Source organism: Belonocnema kinseyi, chromosome 3 (assembly GCF_010883055.1).
Source record: "Belonocnema kinseyi isolate 2016_QV_RU_SX_M_011 chromosome 3, B_treatae_v1, whole genome shotgun sequence".
NCBI lineage: Eukaryota > Metazoa > Arthropoda > Insecta > Hymenoptera > Cynipidae > Belonocnema > Belonocnema kinseyi.
Genome location: NC_046659.1, coordinates 57015780 through 57023631, shown reverse-complemented (window position 1 = coordinate 57023631; position 7852 = coordinate 57015780).

Here is a 7852-nt window from a genome sequence, read left to right as displayed (position 1 = left end):
AGGGGTATTTTCATATTCCGCGCCTTTAAAGTTGCATTCGGATCGACCATTCCTCCAAGTCCGTGCATCTTCGGATTAAGTTTTTGAGAGTTTCCATGGTTGCGTTCGAAATTTCAAACGGATACAAGTGTTTAAACAATATAGGTTATTTTATATAGTAATTACAAATAATAAAAGTGTTTAATAATAATGAAGTGAGGCATGTGAACTGAGAAGTAAAAGTCATTTTTTTCTGTGCCAATAACATTATAGAATAGCTGCTAAGTGAAAAATACAATAAAATATTAATAATATTCTGTGTTTCCAGTGGGCGAAGAGTGAATGGTGTTTAATGCTTATTTTTACTGCAGAAAAAAGGTATGTTATGAATAGACAGGATATGTTTCAAATAAAGTGAATGAAATATTACATGCGTAAACTTTAAATTAACATTGCCTACCTTTACTGACGGCGATTAGGACAAACAGATGAATCTGAACATAACCGTCTGAAATTTCGAACGCAACCATGCAAACTATCATAAACTTGATCCGAAGATGCACGGAATTGGCCGAATGGCCGATCCGAATGCAACTTTAAAGGCGCGAAATATGAAAATACCCCTGTATAATGGCTTCTCACCTGCTGTTGTGCAATTCGGGTAGCATTCAACTCGCCATGTATGTAAGCCTCAGCGTGTCCGCCCTGTATAAATATGCTATTTTTAAAGTGCAGAATTCAAGTCTTGAAAAGCTAAGGAAGAATCTCAGACACTGTCCACTTTCATCAAGAGATCGGTTCGTGGAACAAAGTTCTATTACGTTTGTCATCGATCAGGAACAAGTCGCCGTAAGGATTCTGATAGGTTTAAATGGAAGGATTCGATAAAAATAGGAAAGTGCTACCCTGCTATGATAAAAACTGACAAGGATGAAAATGGAATTCATGTAATTTATTATAAGACACTCTCACAAACAAGAAATCAAACATCTTTTCCTGACAAGAGAGGACAGAAGTCTGTTAGCAGAACGCATCAAGGATGGGTTCACGTTTAATCGTATTATACAAGACGTCCGAAGCTCTCCTGGGAACGTAAAGCGTCTTCATGCAGTAGACAAAAGAGATTTGCAAAATATAGTGCGAGATTTTGATCTTGATTTGGATAAAGTGCATAATAACGATGCTTGGAGTACTCATATTTGGGTCCAATAGGAAAAAGAAAAAGGAACTGCGAGGCCAGTATTATTATATAAACAGCAAGACCATCACGATCCTGATAGAAATCTGAAGGATGAAGATTTTATGTTGGTCCTAATGGCAAATTACCGACAGCAAGAATTGACCAAATTTGCTATGAAAAAAATATGTATTGATAGCACACATGGAACAACACAATACGATTTTCAACTTACAAGCATTGTAACTGTTGACGAATCAGGAAAAGGTAAGAAAAAAATCTAAAATTTTGAAAAAGACAAAAAATATATAGATTTATTATTATTTTGTTTAGTAAAATATTACTTCAAAACTACTTATTATTAAGAATAATTTAAAAAAACTCCTTGCTACCACTTAAATCACCAATATTATGAATGTTAAAAAAGGAACAAAATTTTCATTTTTAAATATCTCCAAGTTTTTTTGAATTAAAAAAGAAAATATTATAATTGTTTTATTTTACACTTTAGCGAACGTATACTACAATTTTATTTTTGGTCCTTATCCATTTGTGATTTCCATATCTTTAATTAGATTGCATACGTGTTTTTCAGTTTTACCATTCGCTCAGTGCCTTAGTAATCGAATAGACGAAACAGCCATGACAGAGTTTTTTGAAGCTATAAAAAAGAGGACTGGCCCAATATTTACGGATGCTTTTATGACTGATGATGCCCCAGCATACATTAATGCATGGTCAAAAGTCAGGGCTCAACCTGGACATCATTTATTATGCATTTGGCATGTGGACCGCAGCTGGAATCAAAATCTAATAAAAATTAAAAATCAGGCAAAACAGGAAACAGCATATGAAATGTGCCGCTCGCTGATGGAGATGAAAGACGAGTCAGAGTTTCACCAACAGCTCAAAAACTTTTTGAGCAAATGCTTTCAGGATTTCGATATGCAGGGCTTTGGGTAATATTTTCAAAAGCACTACGCGAATCGACCAAAGCTGTGGGCCTCTTGCTTTCGTCTTGGATTAGGTTTAATAACGAACATGTTCTCAGAAGCGCACAATAAAACTCTTAAGTATTGCTACATGGACGGGAAAAAACAGAAGAGTTGACAAAATTGTGTCACTACTTCTGCGATTCACGCGAGATGCCATGTTCGAAAGGATGATTCGTCACACAGAAAATCGCCGATCCTCCATTGTACACCGAAATCGGTGTTCAAGTGGGATGCAACAAATTTGAGCCACACAGGTTCATTCGGAGAATCTAGGGGAAAAGCAACATTTAGACACTATTTTTTCTCATCCAGAGCAACGTGAAGTGTCGCCTATAAACTGTCAGTCACCTGTCAAGATGATTTTGTCAGGCGTTATTTGGGTGAAATAGATGTTGACAAGTAAGTTATAATAATAATTACCTAACTTTTAATTTCCTCCCATTTCTTAGGTTAGTCGAAACCTGCATGACATTCAAACCACTAAAGCCGGGATGTAAAAACTAAGTCGTGACCGTCTGCATTGAAATTGATGCCTGTTCGTTCGAAGAAATTTCCTCTACATTTTCTGTGTTGAAAAAAGTGAAGTTAGCTGGTGGTTAAAGTGAAAATACCTAATTGTATATGTAGACGGTCATGACTTTTTCTACACATCCCGGCTTTAGTTGAAATATCGATGGCCATGACTAACCTAACATTTGGGAATTGCATCAGGAACTTATCATTTTATTCTAAGTGACTAGTACACACTGTTAAATGAAAGAAAGTTAAAAATTAGGAAAATATTATTTCAATTAGTTTCCTAATTAACAATTATTTAGTCTAATATCGTAAAGCGAATAGTTGCTTTGACAGGTGTTCAGGTGGCTGACAGCGCGGTTCAGCACCCCACAACTCTCGGCATTGAGCCGAAATTCAGTCTCCTAATGATACTTTTCCCTAGATGCTCAGATGTGCTCCTACGTTCAGAGGAATACATTTGAGACTTGAAAATTGTTTCAAATGCTCATTGGGAGACCAATGAAATTTAAGCTGCAACAAATTTAACACCAGCGTTTGTCTGTGCAAATAAAAAATACTCCAACGTTCAGGATGCAGAAGATAGCTCGAAGACACGATAGGAGTCATGAAGTGTCTGATAATATGATTGAGAATGTATCTGAAAATGAATGGAGGGTCGAATCGTCACATCCGTCAAGACTGCCATACAAAGTCATGACAGATAATAGTTTGAGAGAATGCAATTGCCTTATGAAATGTCCAAAATGTCGAGTATGTATTCACCAATTTACATGTAATTGTGAGGACCATTTAGTTCGTTGCAACATGTGTAAGCCTATACACGCATGTGTGAGAGTGCTTTTGCGGCAAACCAATGGCACTACAACTTCTGTTGAACGTGAAGAAAACAATGAACATTTCAGTCAACGTATAAATTCTATAGTTCGAGCAGTACAGTATCAGTCTCTCCACGTGGGGGAGGGCGTGAATAAAGCTACGAAACTAAAAGCAACTTTAGAATTAATTAATTCTATAACGGCTGACATCGCGAAAGACGAACCATGGGACTCCATCGTGTTTGATAGATTGCTCAAGGATGCTGAACGCGTTCTTCAGTCTGCTAAAGAAATTTTAAAAAGCAAGCAAACGACAGCAACAGATGATCCTAAATGTATACCTCATTTTGATAATGTAATTTCTTCTTCAAGTCATTCTAATATTGAAAAACAAAGGGCTCAAACGAAAAAGAAGGCGTCTGTAAGCAAGAAAAATGTCGAGATTCCAAATTTTCGCTCAACAAAGAAAAAGTTTGTAAGTTCAAATCATTCCATTTCGAAGCCCACTTACTTACAAAAGGAAGCATTAAAGGAAGCAATAAACATGGATGAAATTCCAGGTTTAATAATTAAAAAAAAAGTTAAATAATTTTTGTTATATAATAATAATTGGTATACTGTTGTTTTTGGGTTTTATTAATTCCTAAAATAATTTAATTATTGATTTCAGATCGTAGATTTCAAATTATTTATGTCTTACGGTCCAATCGTAAATCAAAAATAAATATGAGTCAAAAAAACATGTTCTTCGAAGCTCAGATATTTATTTAATAGAAAAAACTCCTTGCAATTTCTGTTCGTCCGTCCTAACCTACGCTAATTTGTTTTCTCGTACTATAGTTTAAAAAATGTAGTCTAATTGATTGAAGTCTCAGTATTTTTTGAGACTTCTAAAATGACTAAATTTTAATTAATTTTGTTTAAAAATAATTGACTTAAATGTTATGTTTTTTTGACTGAAATTTGATCTGTTTGACTATTTTAAACCATCAACTCAGGTTCAGAACCTTTAAAAAAGGTACGCATGTGTAACAAAACGTCATTAATACCGTAAGATTACCGTGCCGTAAGACATACATAATTTGAAATCAATAAATATCAACGGTCGAAGAAAGGATTGATTTGTTTCATCAAATCATTTTACAATAATTTAATTATTTTTAATTTTAAACTGATGAGGGTAACAGTAAAATTACGAAACATTTACTTTATTACAATCTTTGTTTGAGGAGAAGATTTGCAACAGAAATATAATAATACTCTAGCCTGGAAGTCGTCGTTGACTCTTGCATTAAGTGGCAATATTAAGCAATTTGGTAATAAATTATTGTAAAAATAATAAGCGTAGAAATGATTGACTGCTTGCTCTCTGATTTTTCAGTAGTTTTTTCTACATTAATTATAAAAATTTAATGAAATTCATTTATATATTTTTCTTTCTAAATATTTTTCTTTCTAAATTAAGGTATTGCCCGTTATTTTTGGGTTTCATTAATTCCTAAAATAATTTTATTATTTTTAATTGTAGTCTGATAAGGGAATTAGTAAAATTACGAAACGTTACTTTATTACAATGTTTGTTTAAGCAGAAACTTTTGTAACAGTAATATAATGAAACACCAGTCTGAAAGTTGTCGTTGCCTTTTGTTTTAAGAGGCAATATTAAGCAACTTCAGAATAAATTATTGTAAGAATAATAAGCGGGAAATGACATGAATGAGCTAAACATGTGATTTTGGTGACTGCGAAGTATATGTGAATGTCTAATAAGTATGTACATGAAGAAATAAAATTCTATTCTGTTTTGTATTTGATTTTTTCTCTCTGATTTTTTCAGCAGTTTTTTTCTACATTAATTATAAAAATATGATAAAATTCATTTATAATCATGGTAAAGAATATATCTAATTAGCATGAATCAATCATTACGAAAATAAGGAAAAAAACAATATTGTTCTTTCTAAATTAAGATATTACCCGTGCGAATGGCATCAAACTTTAAATTTAGGCATATGAAATTTCGCGCCAACTGACTCTTTTCGGCTTCGTACATGCTCGGATACGACCGCCCTCTTTCGGCTCGTAACGATGGGGGAAGGTTCCCAAGAGGAAAGATTCATTCAAATGGCTGTATGAGGATCCGCTCGTGCGTTCAAGTGCCCGGTTTATTTAGACATTCAGAAGAATATTCCGCTATTCTTTTAAAAGCCTGGAACTTGTTAGGTAATTGCAGGAAATTCACCATATAGTATTAAAGCGAATTAAATGAATATTTAACATTTTATTTTGATTTTAATGTTCATCTAATCAATGAAATATACATTTACAAATTATTTAGAATAATGATTTAATGTTATATTTTAAAATATTTTAATTTAAGATTATGTTTTTACGTTTCATGTTTCTCATGTATTTATTAACGTTGATTCCGAATAACAATATATATAATTGTCACTATTTTGCATAATATTTTTTATAAAATGTTACTTCATTCACAAGTTAAATCCTGCTGCATTTTTGTTGTTCTCCTGAATCCCCTAAAAGTAAATCACTGAGAAACAATCCTTACATTTTAAAATCTTGGATAAAAATTTGCCAAAAAATAGACTTTTTTAACAATTTTCAAAGCGCATACAGTTTCTAATTTTTGTCCTGCTTAAAATACCAACTCCGATTTTAAGGCCCCAACCCTTAATGTTAAAGAGCAACTCCCATGGATTACGGACATACGACTTTGCCAAAAAAAATGTTGAGAATTTTTAATGCCTAAAAGTCACAGATTATATTTGCACTGAGAAATTGAGTCAGTGCATGACTTTATGCGCATTGTAAATATAATATGCCGGAGAGGGATGCATTTTAACATATTCGGCTCCAGACAAAAATTTAAAATTGATATTTTTAGGAAGAATAAACATAAGGCACTGTTGAAACTTTAAGGTTTTAGAAAAGATTATAGTTTGGCAAAGTCATATCTGCGTGGTACAGGGATTGCTTTATGGTACTAAGAATTAAAGCCCAAAAATTGGAGTTGATATTTTTGAGAAGCCCAAAAATACTAGACTATGTTGAAATTGCAAAATTGTGAAAAATATTATTATATTATTATATAATATTATTTTCGACATTTATTGTAGGTTTTCACCATTGTCGTCACGCTAGGCAAGATCCCATCCCTCTAAAAGTGTTACTTAATATTTGGACAACCACATATAAACGTATACTTTTTGGCAGAATCATATTTACGTGGTACATAAGTGTTGATTGTTGGGGTAAAGTTTTGTAGCCTATAATAAGATTTCGTATTTTTGAGGAGCCCTAATAATTCTCACAAATTTAGCCCTGCTTCATTTTTTGAAATGATAAAATTTTATTATGGATTTTGGAATGTCAGCGTTGTTTTTTGGTGATTGATTTTAAGAAAATTCAGGACTCCAAAAAATGCAGTGGGATTTAATTGGTAAAAATGCACATTTCTTAGAGGGACTTGATGTTGGAACTCAAGAATTGTTTTGTGATAATTGGTTTTTATGAAATTCAAGAGCCCGAAAAATCCCAAATTTCTGGTAGAATTAAATTCGTATTATTTTGAGTTATTAGACAGTCGGTCAAAATTATTATCTCAAAAAATCAAAACTGTCCGACCTAAGTCAAACTTGGGCAAAGTATTGTACTTTTGATTACTAAATTATACAGAAAAAAGTTTTCCTTAGAAGAAATATTTATCGAGAGGGAGTGGGGAAAATTTTTGGATTTACGTTTACATCATCTAATTCGGCGAATTTTTATTCTTCTAATGGCAATAAAATAATGTTTGTTCCGTATGGTTGTGATAGTTCTTTTGTTTTTTTTTATCTCAAAAGAAAATTTAAAAGCTTAAAGGTAAAAAAGTCGGATTTTTGTTACTTATTTATTTAATAAATAAGCTTTGAGTCAATAAAGAAACATATTTTTAATAGCATTTCGGTAGGTGATTTTACGCCCTTTTCACTTATCGTAAGCTCTAAAAAACTGACCTTAAAAAATGAAGGTCAAAGAGAAACTTCAATTCTTTTTATAGGACACTTTTTAAAAATTTGTATGTGCTAGAAAGGAAGTTTGGGTTTTTTCCTTTAAACCCGAGTAAAAATGCTTCGACTTGAGTTCAACTTGGTTATGTCTTGAGTATGTTTTCAAGACATTGACGTCTGGCTGCGTCTCAAAATTGAGTCGCGATGTAGGCCTTCGTCTTACTTTTATGGACACGACAGGTAAAACGCTGCTTACCAGTGATCCCAGATCTGAAACGAGATGCGGTCCAATACTATGACAGGGCTATGTCCGTGTGAATATAGTAGGAGACGCTGCAAATGACTGAGTTGCGCGCG